General features: G+C 42.2%; 1 protein-coding gene across 3 annotated transcripts in view; it reads right to left on the bottom strand.

The window, feature by feature from the left end:
* The window catches only part of Sik3 (SIK family kinase 3), a 223,496-nt gene that overhangs the window by 141,247 nt on the left and 66,557 nt on the right, over positions 1-15,692 (bottom strand). The window contains exon 1 of one of the 3 annotated variants that reach the window (XM_038321275.1): positions 1,164-1,295. The exons of the other annotated variants lie outside the window; for them this stretch is intronic. The gene's annotated coding sequence lies outside the window, so the exon portion shown is untranslated. Of the gene's footprint in view, positions 1-1,163; positions 1,296-15,692 lie in introns of those variants that run through there. 3 annotated transcript variants of the gene reach the window in all.

Below are 15,692 nucleotides of genomic sequence, written 5' to 3'. Positions count from 1 at the left end.
AATGGGGTTTTAGGCTTTACCTGGAAGGCTAGTGACTGATTTTTCCCTAATACTTTTTTTCTAAATGCGCATGGGTAATATTAATAAATACTCTGTTTAATATCACAAAAGGAGATTTCTTTTAAAAATTATTTGCTTGCCAGGCAGTGGTGTTACATGCCTTTAATCCCAGCACTGGGGACGCAGAGGCAGGCGGATCTCTGTGAGTTTGAGGCCATCCTGGTCTACAAGAGCTAGTTCCAGGTCAGGCTCCAAAGCTACAGAGAAACCCTGTCTCGAAAAACCAAAAAATAACATAAAATTATTTGCTTATGGTTTTTTTTTTTTTTTTCGAGACAGGGTTTCTTCTGTAGCTTTTGGAGCCTGTCCTGAACTAGCTCTTGTAGCCCAGGTTGGCCTCGAACTCACAGAGATCCGCCTGCCTCTGCCTCCCCAGTGCTGGGATTAAAGGCGTGCGCCACCACCGCCCGGCTTTTAGTTTTGTTTTTTGAGACAAAATATTACTAATGAGCCCAGGTTAGCTTCAAAATGCTAGTAACCCTCTGGTATTCAAGGATTACAGGAGTCCCCATATGTATCAAGAAGTTTTTCTTAGTAATTGCAGCTGGATGTATGGTTCACATCTGTAACCCCATCACTCAGGACAGGAGGATAAGAGTTCAAGGTTATCATCAGCTCCACAGCAAGTTAAAGCCAGCCCAAGTTACCTGAGGCTGTCTACAAAAACACAAACAAAAAGGCACAGAGGCTGGGGCTGAAAATACCATTCAGTGGTATTGTTTGCCTGTGTGTGCAAGACCCTGCATCCAAGGCCCAGAAATCACTAAAACAAACCTGAGCTGTAAACAAATCAACCTTTGCCCTTGAGTCTTTCCTCACAGGAAAAAGAATAACACAAGTTACTGATATTAATGAGTCACGGGGGAAGGGGTACATCATTTCTCCCTGACAGGGAATGTAGTTCAAAGCTGTACTTTCCCCCAAGAAAGGCCCCATCTCAACCACGTCAATAACTAGCCTAAACAAACACACACACACACACACAGAAGAAATAACAAGCTCCCAAACAAGAGTTGACTAGTGAGTTACATCAAAGTGTGTATTTGTACGTTCAGAAAGGTAAGTATAAGAGCCAACAGAGACAGTTCCCACCAAGAACACACCTTTAAAAGTACCTGGATGGTCAAGTGGTATCTGAGTAGTTTTCTACCAAAAGAGACAACTCCTAAGATGCAAGGAGGAAAATAAGCATTAAGTCTTCAGAATTATTTGTACAAGTGAAAAACAGAATTAAAAGTCCACAGAGAAAGAGTGGCATTGACCAAAGGTCAGCACTTAGTACAGATTTGTTCAGTTGCTGTGGTCAGAGCACTCTTTACACAGACCTCTGCAAACATTAACCAAAGCCCATAGCAGCCTGGTGAGGTAAGAGATGTAGCCTGAGGGGTCAAAAAGTGAGGACCTGACTAGTCCTACATGCTCTCTGCCTACTAAGTATTCTAACCACTGAAAGATGGAGAGATGGCTCAGTGGTTCAATTCCCAGCAGCGATTTGGTGGCTCACAATCATCTGTAACTCCATTCCCAAGGATCTGGTACCTTCTTCTGACATCTCCAAGCACCAGGCACACATATGGTACACAGATATATATGCAGGCAACACACCCATACACATAAAATAAAAATTTAAAAAAATTAAAAGACAACACCTATTGATGACTTAGTTACAGGATGCCTCTTGATTTTTCACAGAAGGGATGACAGGTCTGTCCTGGTCTGTTGACATTGCTGAGGCACTAACTGGGGCAGCACTCTACCACAGAGCTGAGAGGATGGGACTGCTTTGCTTACCAGTGCCTTCACAAACCAGTATCAAAATTTCACTTATTGGCTAAAGATCCTGCTTTGGAGCACGTTCTGCTCAAGCTAACAGACCAGCATATCAAAAAAGAATACTTTAAATAAGCTTCCAGCCAGGCAGTGGTGGCACACGCCTTTAATACCAGCACAGGCAGAGGCAGGCGGATCTCTGTGAGTTTGAGGCCAGCTTGGTTTACAGGAGCTAGTTCCAGGACAGGCTCCAAAGCTACAGAGAAAACCTGTCTCAAAAAATAAAAAAAAAAAAGCTTGATTGTATATTATTTATACCATCAGGCCTGATCATTTTATTATATAAGTAAATGAGTCTGGGGTTGGCTGGAAAGAGACACAAAGGAACTTAGTGAATGAAGGGAATTTTCGCTGTCTTGATTACACTGGTAGCTGCAAGGACCAAGGCTCTTAACTTCATCCATTTCCTGGAATCTATTTTACTACCTAAAAAGTACAGGAGTCTAAGACATTTAATAGCCAGACCTTTGAGGTAAAATCAATGAAGTCTGCTCTTGCACTTCCAACGTCTGTGCACTAACTTATTCTTCAAGAGTTAAACGGCCGTAGGGCTTTCCCAGCCCCCACTGAGTAGAAAGAGGAGCCCGCAGGGAGTATAGACAATTGTACTGCCTGTGAACATGCATTATTCAACAAGCAAAACTGCAAGTATCCGCTTGGGCAAAACAAATTATTGGTATTGGTTACTTGTCGCGAGATAAAATACCTGACAAAAAGGAACATCAGAAGGGAGAGGTTTGTTCTGGCTCACAGTTCTAAGGACACAGTCCATCATGGAAGAAGTAGGAGCCAACTGGTCACATGATATCCATGGGGGTGGGGAGAAGAGAGATGAGGGATAGTACTTGCTTTTCTCCTTTTTTAGTCAAAACAAACCCATAGAATGATACCATCCACGTTTAGGGTGAGTCTTCCCTACCAAATTAAGTAATCAAGATAATTACTCATAGGCATGCCCAGAGATTTCCTATTTCCATACTGATTCTAAATCTTAAATGGTAACAAGATTTGTTGAGTGACCTTAGATGATTTGGTACTCACTACATAGCCCAGACTGGCAGCGAGCCCACTGCTTCATCCTCTCAGGTCCTAGGATTACAAGAGTATTCCACAGCCGGGCGGTGGTGGCGCACGCCTTTAATCCCAGCACTCAGGAGGCAGAGGCAGACGGATCTCTGTGAGTTCGAGGCCAGCCTGGTCTACAAGAGCTAGTTCCAGGACAGGCTCCAAAGCCACAGAGAAACTCTGTCTCGAAAAACCAAAAAAAAAAAAAAAAAAAAAAAGAGAGAGAGAGAGAGTATGCCACAACACCTGGCATACATTACATCTGCAAAAAAGGTCATCTGGTAACATAACCAAAATTAAGACTGTTGTGCTTGCTAGTTTTACATCAACCTGACACAAGCTAGTGTCATCAGGAAGAGGGAGAGCTCAATGAAGAAAATGACCTTGCTAGATCGAGCAAGCCTGTGGGGCATTTTCTTGATTGATAATTGATGTGAGAGGGTCCAGTTCACTACAGAAAGAGCCACCCTTGGGCTGGTGGTCATGGGTGCTGTAAGAAGGCAGGCTGACAGGCATAGTAGCACATGCCTTTAACCCAGCACTCAGGAGGCAGAGTCAGATGGCTTTCTGTTAGTCCTAGATGGGCCTCAGCTACCTAGAGAGTTTCAGGCCATCTAGGACTGCATATTAAGACCCTGTTTCAAAATACAAAATAGGAAGGGAGAGAGGGAAAGAGAGAGGGAAAACAGGAGGGGGAGACAGGTGCAGTCAAGAAGAGCAAGCTAATAAACAGCATTCTTCTACAGTCTGCTTTCCTACTTCTAGGTTCCTGCCTTGACTTCCCTTAGTGATGGACAGTGGCTCTATCTTCTCAAGCTGCTTTTTATCACAACTACAGAAAACCTAGTTAGTACAGTAGTAATATTTTATAAATGCACAACCTAGGGGAATGAAGAGATGGCCCAGAGATTAAGAGCACTGGCTGCTCTTCCAGAGGTCCTGTGTTCAAGGCCCATCAAACACATGGTAGTTCACAACCATCTATAATGAGATCTGGTGCCCTCGTCTACTCTGCAGACAGAACACTGCATACATAATATGAAGCTGAATGTGTCCAATGAGGGAAATAAATATTAAAAAATAGATAGATAGATAGATAGATAGATAGATAGATAGATAGATAGATAGATAAATGCAGTCAGGCAATGGTAGCGTACAACTTTAATCCCAGCACTTGGGAGGCACCCAGCTCCCCATGAACTTTTTTTTTTTTTTTGGTTTTTCAAAACAGGGTTTCTCTATAGCTTTGGAGCCTGTCCTGGAACTAGCTCTTGTAGAACAGGCTGGCCTCGAACTCACAGAGATCTGCCTGCCTCTGCCCCCCAACTGCTGAGATGAAAGGTGTGCACCACCATTGCCTGGCTCCCATGAACAGTTCTTAACCATTAAGAATATTCTGCAGCACAAAGGCCTTCCTTGTTACTGAGTCTAATGACCTGAATTGCATTCCCAAGACCACATGATGGAAGAAAAGAAATCAACTCTGACCCTCACACATATGCTATACTACATGCACATATGTATGCACACACAAAATAAAAATAAAATAATAATAAAAAAAATAATGTGCACCAGCAAAATAACTAAGTGCCTACTACCAAACCTGATGGACTGACTTCCTGTAACCCACAGTGGACAGGAGAGCCAGTTCCTGCATGCTGTCCTCTGACCTCCAAACTCATGCCTTGTACCATGCACAAACACACACACACACACACACACACACACACATAGACACACGCAGAGAGACATATAGACACACACACTAAAAAATTAAATTAAATATAATAAAATATTTCAAGGTAATACAATACTGAACATCTAGCTCAAAAGCAAATACAAAATTGTGGAGACGCAGGTTAAACTACAAAACATATCTGAAAAGGATGTGAATAGACATGTCTCTGCATGAAAGGAGAAGGGAAGATAGTCAGAGCCAGTAAGATGGCTCAGTGGGTAAAGGCACCTGCTGTCAAGCCTGCCTGCTTGAGTTGAATCCCTGAGACCCACATGACAGCAGGACAGATTTAACCATCCCTAACTGCCCTCCTGACCTGTATGCACACGTCCTGGCACAAGATCACCCACACACAATAAATAAATCAAGTAATTTTTTTTTAATTAAGGAGAAGTCTGGAGAGCCAGTATGGCCCTGACTGCTGCCCTTTTCAACAACCTAAGATGCATCTTGGCAGTCCCACTCACCCAAAGGGCATGGCAAAACAGTAAAATTTAATACCTCCATGGGGGGAAAAGTATGGGAAAAATATCATTAAAATTCAGTACAAACGGTGAGGGGAAAGACGTATTCAAAGCACTGCCAGCACTAATGGAAAGCTTTTGGAAGACACTACTGCTGTGATTTGGTTTCAGAGCAGAGTTTCTATGAAAACTTGTTCTCTCAGTCCATGTATAGACCTGATGTGATTCACTTGCTGGGAACACAGTCACCAGATGCAATGCAAAGGCCACAGCTCTTAGCTCAATCCCACTCATCAGACTTAAAGATTATAGCGGCATTTCTTGAAAATGTATTAGTCACTGCTGCTAACTATACATCTTTACAGAGAGAATATAGAAAACAAGGTTTGTCACCAGGAATAGCTAGAAAAGGCAAGCCACACTGGGAAATAACATGGAACTCTGTTCACATCTGCATGCTTCATCACCCTGGAAATCTCACATCACCAACCATAAGTAAGAATTATGGACTACTTGTCTCAAAGTGACTTAGCCTGACCTATCTTCACTGTCTGGACGTGTGATGAGATAAGGCAACACTAAAGCAACCAGTCAACAATGCAGCCAAGTTATCACAAAGCCAAATAAGCTAACCTTGATTGATGGGCATGTCTACTCAAAGTTTCAAGTCATCCTCCTACTTCAGTGAAAAATGCAATGCACATGTGTAGCCTGCACTGCTGTGGGATGTCTTTCTGTATGCTGTGAATATGTGTTGCTCTCATTGGTTAATAAACATAAAGCTGCTTTGGCCTATGGCAAGGCAAGATCAAGCCAGGCAGAAAAGCCAAGCAGAGATACAGAAGAAGGGCCGAGTCTGAGAGATGGCAGCAAGTCACCAGGAAGCAAGACATGTAAAAAAATGAAGTAACAAGCCACAAACCATGTAGCAAAACATAGATTAAAAAATATGAGTTAATCCTGTGTTGATCTTTAATAAAAAATATGAGTAAATTTAAATGTAAGAACTAGCTAATAATAAGCTTGAGTCATTGACCAAGCATTTAATGTTCGTAATATTAAGCCTCTGCATGGTTATTCAGGAACTGGTGGGCAGGACAGAAACATCCAATTACACTGTGTATCCAGGATCCTTCTCAATACTTGTAATAGAAACTAAAATGTATGGACATTTGCTATTTCAAAGGCACCTGCTATTCTTAGTGCTGTTGCCTTCACTACTTCTAGCACCTGCATTTAGAGGATGGAATGGCTGTCTAAAGCTGGGCAGACAAGGAGCTGTGAGAGGATTCAAATTCCATTCCTATGGCTTTCACTCCTGAACTTGACCTCAAAGTCAAGCCCTTCCTCAATTTTCACCATGAGATTGATTCCTCCTTCATATACTCAAGACATGTTTGTTAAATACCAAGACATGTTTATTAAATACCATTTCCAATCCTGGAGGCAATAAAAAGCATACACAGTTCCGGCTTTTAGGTGGTCTGAGAAGGTACATTATAATCTAGCATAGTGGTCAGGGATGCTTTAACTGTGACAGGGAGGTAAGGAAGTGGGGACAGGGTGAGGCGCTCTTACAGTGGGGGGCTCTTTTCCACCAGTGTTTACAGTGTCATAGGAGACTGAATGTGGTAGAGATCTGCCAAGTGGACACCTGGGATGAGCTGTACCTGAGGCCAGAAAAGAAACACCTGCCATCCAGGGGAAACTGCTTTGGCACAACCGGCAGCCACCCCTGGCATGGCAGAGATGGACAGTGTACAGCAAGAGCCAACAGAGCCCAGGCGCATAACCTTGTTGCAATGCTAAGGATAGCAGGCTTTCTTTCCCATGCGCTATCGGACAGTGAGTGTGAGTAAAATGCTAAAATCTAGGATTCAAAAATACAAGCTGGCTTTGGTGGGCGAGATAAAACAGGACTGTGCGACCAGAAATAGGCACACCAGTTAGACTCCAACGCAGCAGTCCATGAAATGTGGGGGCCGAAGTCACAAACAGTGATAAGTGGGAGGTAACAAATTAGGGTGCTATTTTGGAAATAGAATCTTAACACATGGTAACTGACAAGAAGTGCTGAGCAAAATCCAAAGGGAAATGTAGGCTACCACATAGACTTTCTGCTTCAAACACAAAAAGGTCATGTAGTCCTCAGGACAAGTTGGTAATCATCACTCAGGTTAGTTTGTGACATGCAGCTTAGGGCAAAGGTGTCTAATAGGTAATATGAAAATGGGTTCTAAAATTCTGAAGAAATAAGAGATTAAATATAAGATGTAGTTGAAGATGAACGGCCCATTCTGATTATAAGGAGAATATAAACACATATACGAGGCTGAGGAAAGAAGCACAAAGAACCCAAACATTCACAGAATAAGGAGGGACAATGCCACGGAACAGACCAGAGGATACAGAGGAGAGTCATACCTAGAAGCCAGGGTGGAATTGAGCACTGCAGGCCTCCCTCTTCCCCTCCCAACAATACATACACATACTTTCCCAACGCCATGTAAACTGAGAGTTTCTCTGAACCTGACTGTGATGCCACAGTCAATGCAAAGCCTCCGGGATACTGTGTCTATGAACAGTTACTTCACATCTCATGACCTGTTTAAAACAGCCAGAGCCCTGACAGTGACCTTATATCCATCAGAACATTATAACAGTTACAAAAGAGAAGAACCTTAAATGCACAATAGAAATATTTAAATAAATTATAGTAAGGCCACACAATAAGATTATGAGCTGTTTAAAAATTATATTCATAGGTAATTTTAAGTGACATATAAAGTGCTTACAATGTTGAATTAAAACTCAGCATACCCAGTTAAACGTATAAAATAAAAATATAGGGACTAGCCGGGCGGCGGTGGCGCACGCCTTTAATCCCAGCACTCGGGAGGCAGAGGCAGGCGGATTTCTGTGAGTTCGAGACCAGCCTGGTCTACAAGAGCTAGTTCCAGGACAGGCTCCAAAGCTACAGAGAAACCCTGTCTCGAAAAACCAAAAAATAAAAATAAAAAAAAAAAATATATAGGGACTAGAGAGATGGGTTAGTGGATCAAGTGCTTATACACAAGCATGCAGACTTGAGTTTGGACCTCCAACAGCCATTCATGTGTAACACCAGCTCTGGAAGACATGAAGCCGGCCAGCAGGTCTAGCCAAAACAGTCAGCTCAGGCTTTAAGGAGAGCCCTCCCCTCAAAACACAGAGTGGAAAGCAACAGAGGAGACCCAGCCTCTGGCCTCCATACACGCTTGCACAGACGAGCTCATCTGCACACATAGCAACACTCTCACACACTGCACACAAAGGCTGCCAGGCAAACACAAAATACAATAAATGACAGGTACTGGTATCTTATTTGGCTCTGTGTGTTTGCAGCTGTCTTCTCACATTTATGAAATGTAACTATGTGCATACACCACTCTCCCTCCCCCTGCTTCTGGACCACCTGTATAGGCTCTTAGGTAAAGCATCTCTTCACTTTTGCCACTTTCTAACTAGCTTATTAGGGTTTTCTTACTTGGAGCTTGGAATTTTTTTATTCTAGAGGCAGCAAACTCTGTCCAATTGCAGGACACTCACGGAAGAACATTCCATCCCCTACCAAAATCCAAAACATTCAAGCCCCTTATCCAACATGGTATATTTACATGTGCCCTGCATACATCCTCAATATTAAGTTATCTTCCATTTCTCTGGATGAGGAACCCACAGGCACAGTGGCCGGCTGCAATGCTCTTTTATTGAACATCCACTTGGCAAGGTCTTCCTCTCACAGTGTGGAGAATTTTGCCATTTTAGCACCTAGTTTGTAACAAGGTCCTGTAGCCATGTTGGTCTGGCTTTGTCACGTAGCCCAGGCTGTCCTCGATCTTCTGACACTCTGACCTCGGCTTCCCAAGCGCACATCAGCACAGTTTTCAACAGAGCAAAGGGTTTAGTTTTCTGAAATGTGGTATCACTTTTTCCTTTTGTGGATCGTGACTTTTTTTTTTTTTTTTTTTTTTGGTGTCAATTCTAAGAATTCTTTGCCTAGCTCCAGTTTCCAAAAAATTTTCTCCTACTTTCTTTTCCCAGAAATTTTTAGCTTGACAGTTTACATTTAAATCTGTGGTCTATTTTGAGTTTATTTTAGATGTAAGATGTGAAGTGTAGCTTAAAACTCAACTCATGCTTCTACCTACGAATGTTCAGCTGCTGCTCTGTCATTTGTTCATGAGACAATCTTCCCTTTATCAGGTTGCCTTTCACCTTTGTCAAAGGTCATCTGGGGGAAAAGCAATCATTTCAAGTCTGACAGAATGGCACCTGCCTGTAATTCCAGAGAGTTGGGAGGCTGACGAAGGAAGACGAAATTGAGGCCAGCCGGTGTAATACAACAGGACTCTATCTCAATTAAAGGGAAAGCAGCAGCCTGTGATACACTGAGAGACCCTACAGTGAAAATAAATAAGTAGAATATGAGTGGGGGTGGAGTGATTATTGACTATCTGGGCAGTGAATTTTCAGGTGACTACTATATCCCTTTGAGGATATAATAAAAGTGTGCCTTAGAAGGTACTATACAGACAAGTTCTACTCAAAAATTCTACTGCTGGCCAGGCAGTGGTGGCGCATGCCTCTGATCGAGGCACTCGGGAAGCAGAAAAAGAAAATTAAATTTATGCCCTGGCAATGCTGAGGCATGCATGAGCAGCCCGCATGCATGGGCTGCCCGTATATGGTGGTTCTGTTGAACTTGTCCATATTGTGTTTCATGGTCTAAGTTGATGAGGATAACTGACCACGTCTCTTCCTCAAAGACCAGATCTCATTACAGATGGTTGTGAGCCACCATGTGGTTGTTAAACTCGGGAACTTTGGAACAGCAGGCAGTGGTCTTAATCTCTGAGCCATCTCTCCAGCCCCACTGGGGAATCAGACACAGGCAGATCTCTGTGAGTTCGAGGCCAGTCAGGTCTACAGAATGAGTTTCAGGACAGGCAGGACTACACAGAGAAACCCTATCTGGAAAAAAACAAAGGAACAAACAAACAAAACACATATAGGCATCCTGGTTTCAATCCCAATCCTAGAGAAAAAAAAAAAAAAAACATTTAGACTTTTGTCATTAAATATGATGTCAGCTATAAGGTTTTGTAGATCCCTTTCATAAATCAGGAAGTAAATTCACAGAAGGTTGAACCCCAGGGCTGATAAGGTGGCTCAGTTGGCAAAGGACCTGATTTCAGATCCCCAGGATCCACATAACCAAGCCTGTAATGGCAGATTCGTGAAGACACCTACGCTTGCCGATCAACTAATCCACCCAGTGGTAAGCACTAGGTTCCATGGTACTTTAATCCCAGCACTCGGGAGGCAGAGGCAGGTGGATTTCTGTGAGTTTGAAGCCAGCCTGGTCTACAAGAGATAGTTCCAGGACAGACTCCAAAGCTACAGAGAAACCCTGTCTAGAAAAACCAAAAAAAAGTAGTATTTACAGTGGTGATCCCCAAAAATACTTAATGTATGTACAGAATACAACCACTGTAAACTGACCAGCTCTGTGGATCACAGACCCTTGACTTAAAACAGGTACAGGTTTGTGAACTTGGGCCCAGTCTCCTTCCAGATAATATGAAACTAAAAAAATTTCATCACTGCCTTATTTTATGACATGGAATAGGTAGGAAGACATGCATATAATAAGATGTATGTGTGTGTGTGTGTATATATATATATATATATATACTTGCACATCATTTGATGAATTTTAATCGATGTGTGAACCCACATGACAGGTTCTCTAATCAAGGTGAAGATATTTCCCTCTTATATCCTTCCACTCAGTCCTACCCACGGACACAGAGATATGTGCCGCTGGTTAATTTTGCCTGTCCCACAGTTCGGTGGAATGAGTAATTATCTGCTATTTTGGTGTCTGCCTACTTTTATTCTACATAACATTTTTGAGCTTTTTTAAGTAGCATTTTATTATTTTAGGTTTGGGGATGAACTCATGTTTTTTTTCAAACAGTAAGACAATATAACATTAAAATTTGTTTATTAGAAATATTCATTAGGTTGACTATCTCACCACTAATATTAATGCATGAAGTGTTAAATATACACATTCCAAAGGCTGAAGAGCCTTTAGGTTATTGAATACTCTGTACACCCATTTATCCATAATCTTTTATATCTAATAGATACCTTTTAATGCCTCAAAATACAGAATTTTCAAAACTAAAGATAAATGTCTCTACCTATCTGACCAGGAGGTCCTGTGCCGACAGCACTTTGCTGGTGTGCCTGCTGGGCTGTGACTCAGTGTCTTCCACAGAAGCTCTTGGCAGAGATACTGCATTTTCGACCTCAAAGTAGTTTCTACCCATGCCCAGCACTGTTTAGTGCAGTCAACATGGCAATATGCTACTGCTGTTGTACATGAGACAGCACTATTTCATAGGATGGGAAATAAGGCTCAATTTTAAAAGTTCATCTGAGAGTTTTTGTTTATTATTTGTTTAAGACAGGGTCTCGCTTCATAGTGCAGGCTAGCCTCCCAAATGGTGGCTGGAATTAAAGGCATCTTTAGATTATTTTTTTTTTTTTTTTTTTTTAGACAGGGTCTCATTAAGTTGGCCAGGTTGGTTCAAAATTGCTGGGACAAGTAATCCCGCATGGGCTCACCAAGGGCTGTGAATACAGGTGCACTTCGCCAGGCCAACTAAATCCTTCTTCATTGCTCATGTGTGTAACATATGCACTTGCCTAGAGTCCAAGACGCATTCTTTCAGAACACGAGAAAAAGAAAAAGTAAACTGCTAGAGTACTTGTACAAAGCCCTAGGTTTTTATCGCCAGTACCATAAAACTAGCCCAGCAGCTCATGCCTATAATCCCAGCACTGGGGAGGTGAAAGCAGGACCAGACATTCATGGTCATCTGTAAACTGAGACTGCTCATTCATTTCCTGGCCACCCAGACCCAAATAATCACAGAGAAACTATATACAACACTGTTTGGCCTCTCAGCTCAGGCTTCTCACTAACTCTTACATCTTAAATTAACCCAATTTTCTATCATTTTATATTTTACCACGAGGTTAGTGGTTTGTTACCTCTTGCTTCTTGGGCAGCTACATGGCATCAGCTTCCTTCAGAAGCTACATGACATCTCCCTGATTCTACCTACTTTCTCTCTATAGCCCACCTGGATTTACTCTGCTAAGCCATTGGCTGAAACAGCTTTATTCATCAACCAATAAAAGCAAGACATATGCAGAAAGACATCCCACATCAGTCATCCTCTAGAACATAGCAAGTTCAAGGCTAGCCTGGGATGAATGAAAACATGTAGATGGATGGATGAATGGAAAAGGAAGGGGAGGGAGTGAAAGAAGAGAGAAAATGAAAGGAAAAGTGAAAAAAACTAAAATGTTAACATAGATGAATAGATTCTCATAATAACATGAACATATGCAATATTTTCCTGTAAGTAAGATACTGGGGCATAGAAATATTCTCAAAGAATCCCAAGGGAAAATAAATAACCAAAAAGAAGAGGAATTGTGGAAATACGAGCTCCGTGTGAGAACAGCAGTCAGCAGTGGGGCTGTCTGTCTGTCCTGAGGGGCTAAAGACTGAAGCTAGGCCTCACTTACTCAGTGTAAGTGATCTTCCACAAGCTGTTGCTCAAGGCTTTTTTTTTTTCTGCTTTTAATTTAGATACAAAGTCTCACTAAGTAGCCCAGGCTCGCCTTGAACTTTCCACCCTTCTGCCTCAGCCTCCTGAGTAGTGGGCTTCCAAGCCTGGTGTTCACAGAGGAATCAGAGCTCTCCAGAGACAGTGTCAAAGTCTAAGCTACTACATGGCAATCTTCACAGGAAACAGTTTAGGAATAGTTCATGGTTTATTTTTCCTCTACAGTTTGTTAGAGAAAAAGGGGGAAAGATCCAAATATATTCTCTTCAAGAACTCAAAAAAAAATTCAAAACAGTTCAGACTTTTCTTGCACAAGAATGAGCATATTTATTATAATTATTACATCACACAATTTGTCCTTAGCATATGGCACATATCTCTAGAACTTGTCACCAACTCAGAGGCAGTATTGAAAGTACACTAGATGACTTACTAAACAGAACAGGTAGAAAAGCTCACAGAGGCCAGAAGACGGCCTTGGATGCCCTGGAGCTAAAGCTATAGGCAGTTAGTTGAAAACTGCCTCACAAGAATGAGAGGAAGTGCACACCAGTGCTCTGCAATAGCACCAAGCGTTCTTAACCACTGGAGCATCTCTGCAGCCCCATGCTTCAGTTTTTAAAAGCTGAGTGGTAGAGTATGGTGGCACACGCCTTTAGTCCTAGCACTTGATAAGCAGAGACAGGCACATCTCTCCGTTCCGAGGTCAGCCTGATGATACAGGAGTTCAGGACAGTCAGGGCTACACAGTGAGACCATAACTTAAAACCAACAACAACAACTAAAATTAGTGGTAGAAATCAAACCTCAGTACAGAACATTGTTATTCCCATTCTACACACCCCCACCATACACACAACAAAAATAGGAATAAATTTGTAACTAAAGTTACAAATTTAGATGGTTCCTGGGTTCCTGGTCTAACCAATGAAAAAACAACAGGAAAACAGTACTTTTTCAAGGCCAACCAAAAGACAATGCCTGAAAAATCTGAAATTCTAAGTTCTTGTAAAACGCTCTGAACTTTAGAGTCTAGAGTTGTCCTCAAGCCATTCAACAAACAAGGAAGCTGGCCCAAGGAAACCTACCGAGTAATTCTGTATAATACACTAACAATAGCCTTGCTCTCAAGCAGCTTACGTTAACAATAAAAGTCAACCACAGAGATAGCACAGCAAAGCAAGATTAAGAGCCACATGACTCATGGGGAAAATTAGGATGTTTGAGTTCCAAGCAGAGAGCCATCACCAAGGACCACAATAAGCCTAGGAAACTTCACTAAAGGTGGGCAGCAACTTAAACAGACTGTCAGGGAAGAGTGGGAGGATGAATCTGTGTCCTGCCTTCCCTGCCTGACTCTCTGGCAAGGCTGCTGGCAAAGGATCTGAATCTGACTCCTTTCATCAGCATTAAGCAATAAACATGAATAAGATGAAAAATTCCCGCCACTCCCAAATAGCAAGCAAGGGAGCATTAAGATTTAAACTGAGCAAAGCAAACGTCAGTGCCTCAGCTAGACCAGCTGTAAACAGAATGTCTAATGGATGGATGTTCTAGTTAAACAAAACAACATCTAGCTCAGAATCAGTTTCATGTGTAAGTGGGGTAATTGCCCAGATGAAGAGGCATCTTTCAAAGCAAGAAAGAAAAGATGACAGTCTAGCAACAGAAGCACATGTGCGCAAGCACACAAACACACAAACCAACAGAAGCATGTACGCGTGCACACACAGAAACCAAAAGAAGCATGTGCGCAAGCACACAAACACACAAACCAACAGAAACATGTGTGCAAGCACACAAACATACAGACCAACCGAAGCACCACAGAGCCTGTAATCTGACTCAAAGGTTCCTTGCCAACAGTCAGGTCAATTCCTACATAGATCAGATCACCCTCCTCTGTTTCCACCTGGTTTTTCAAATGCGAACACATCAAGAAACCATAGTAGTATACCACTTCACAAATTCTGAGTTTTCTAGTGTCTCTTTTTTGCTGTGTGCTCTGGGGCAAAAGACTGCTTAGTCTGATTCCTAGGTCCACAGCAAGCAGAAACCTCAGCCAGAATCATGCATACGAGATACATGAATTTACATATTAGATGATCTTTTTAAAAACATATGGCTGTGGGCTAGAGAGACGATTCAATAGTTAAAAGCACTGGAAGCTCTGCCAGAGGACCCAGGTTCAATTCCAAGCACCCACAAGACAGCTCACAACTGTCTATATCTCCTGTTCAGGGGATCCAACACCCTCACACAGACATAGATGAAGGCAAAACACCAATGTACATAATATACAAATAAATAAAATTTTGAAAAAGCAAAGCTCGAGAGACGGTTCAGTGATTAAGAGCACTGACTACTCTTTCAGAGGACCCAGGTTCAATTCCCAGCACCCACATGGCAGCTCACAATTGTCTGTAATTCCAGTTCCAGGGAACCTGACACCCATGGCAAAACAAAAAAAAAAAAAAAAACCAAAACAAAAAAACCGAAAACAAAAACAAAAAAAGACAGATGGCCTGTCTTCAGTCTCACCTTATGGTATTCGTGATCTTCTGGATCTGAAGACAAGCTACTCCCTGCATCCAAGCAGCCTGCATGTTTTCTTGGCCTTAGCTGAACCCACTCAACCAAACAAAGAACCATTCAAACTTTTACAGAACACCAACTCTAATAATTCATTCCCAAATCACAAACCTGGCTCTAATCCAAAATAAGTAACTCCAAGACTCTCCATTTGCATGACTCCTCTCGTCGTTGCGACTAATCCTACACTTCTTTCCTGTAGATGAATCAAAGCTGAGTTACACTGAGCCCACTGGAAGGAAGGGCTCTCAG

Source organism: Arvicola amphibius, chromosome 3 (genome assembly GCF_903992535.2).
Source record: "Arvicola amphibius chromosome 3, mArvAmp1.2, whole genome shotgun sequence".
In the NCBI taxonomy this organism is placed as follows: Eukaryota; Metazoa; Chordata; class Mammalia; order Rodentia; family Cricetidae; genus Arvicola; species Arvicola amphibius.
This window is presented reverse-complemented; position numbering and strand designations above follow the sequence as displayed.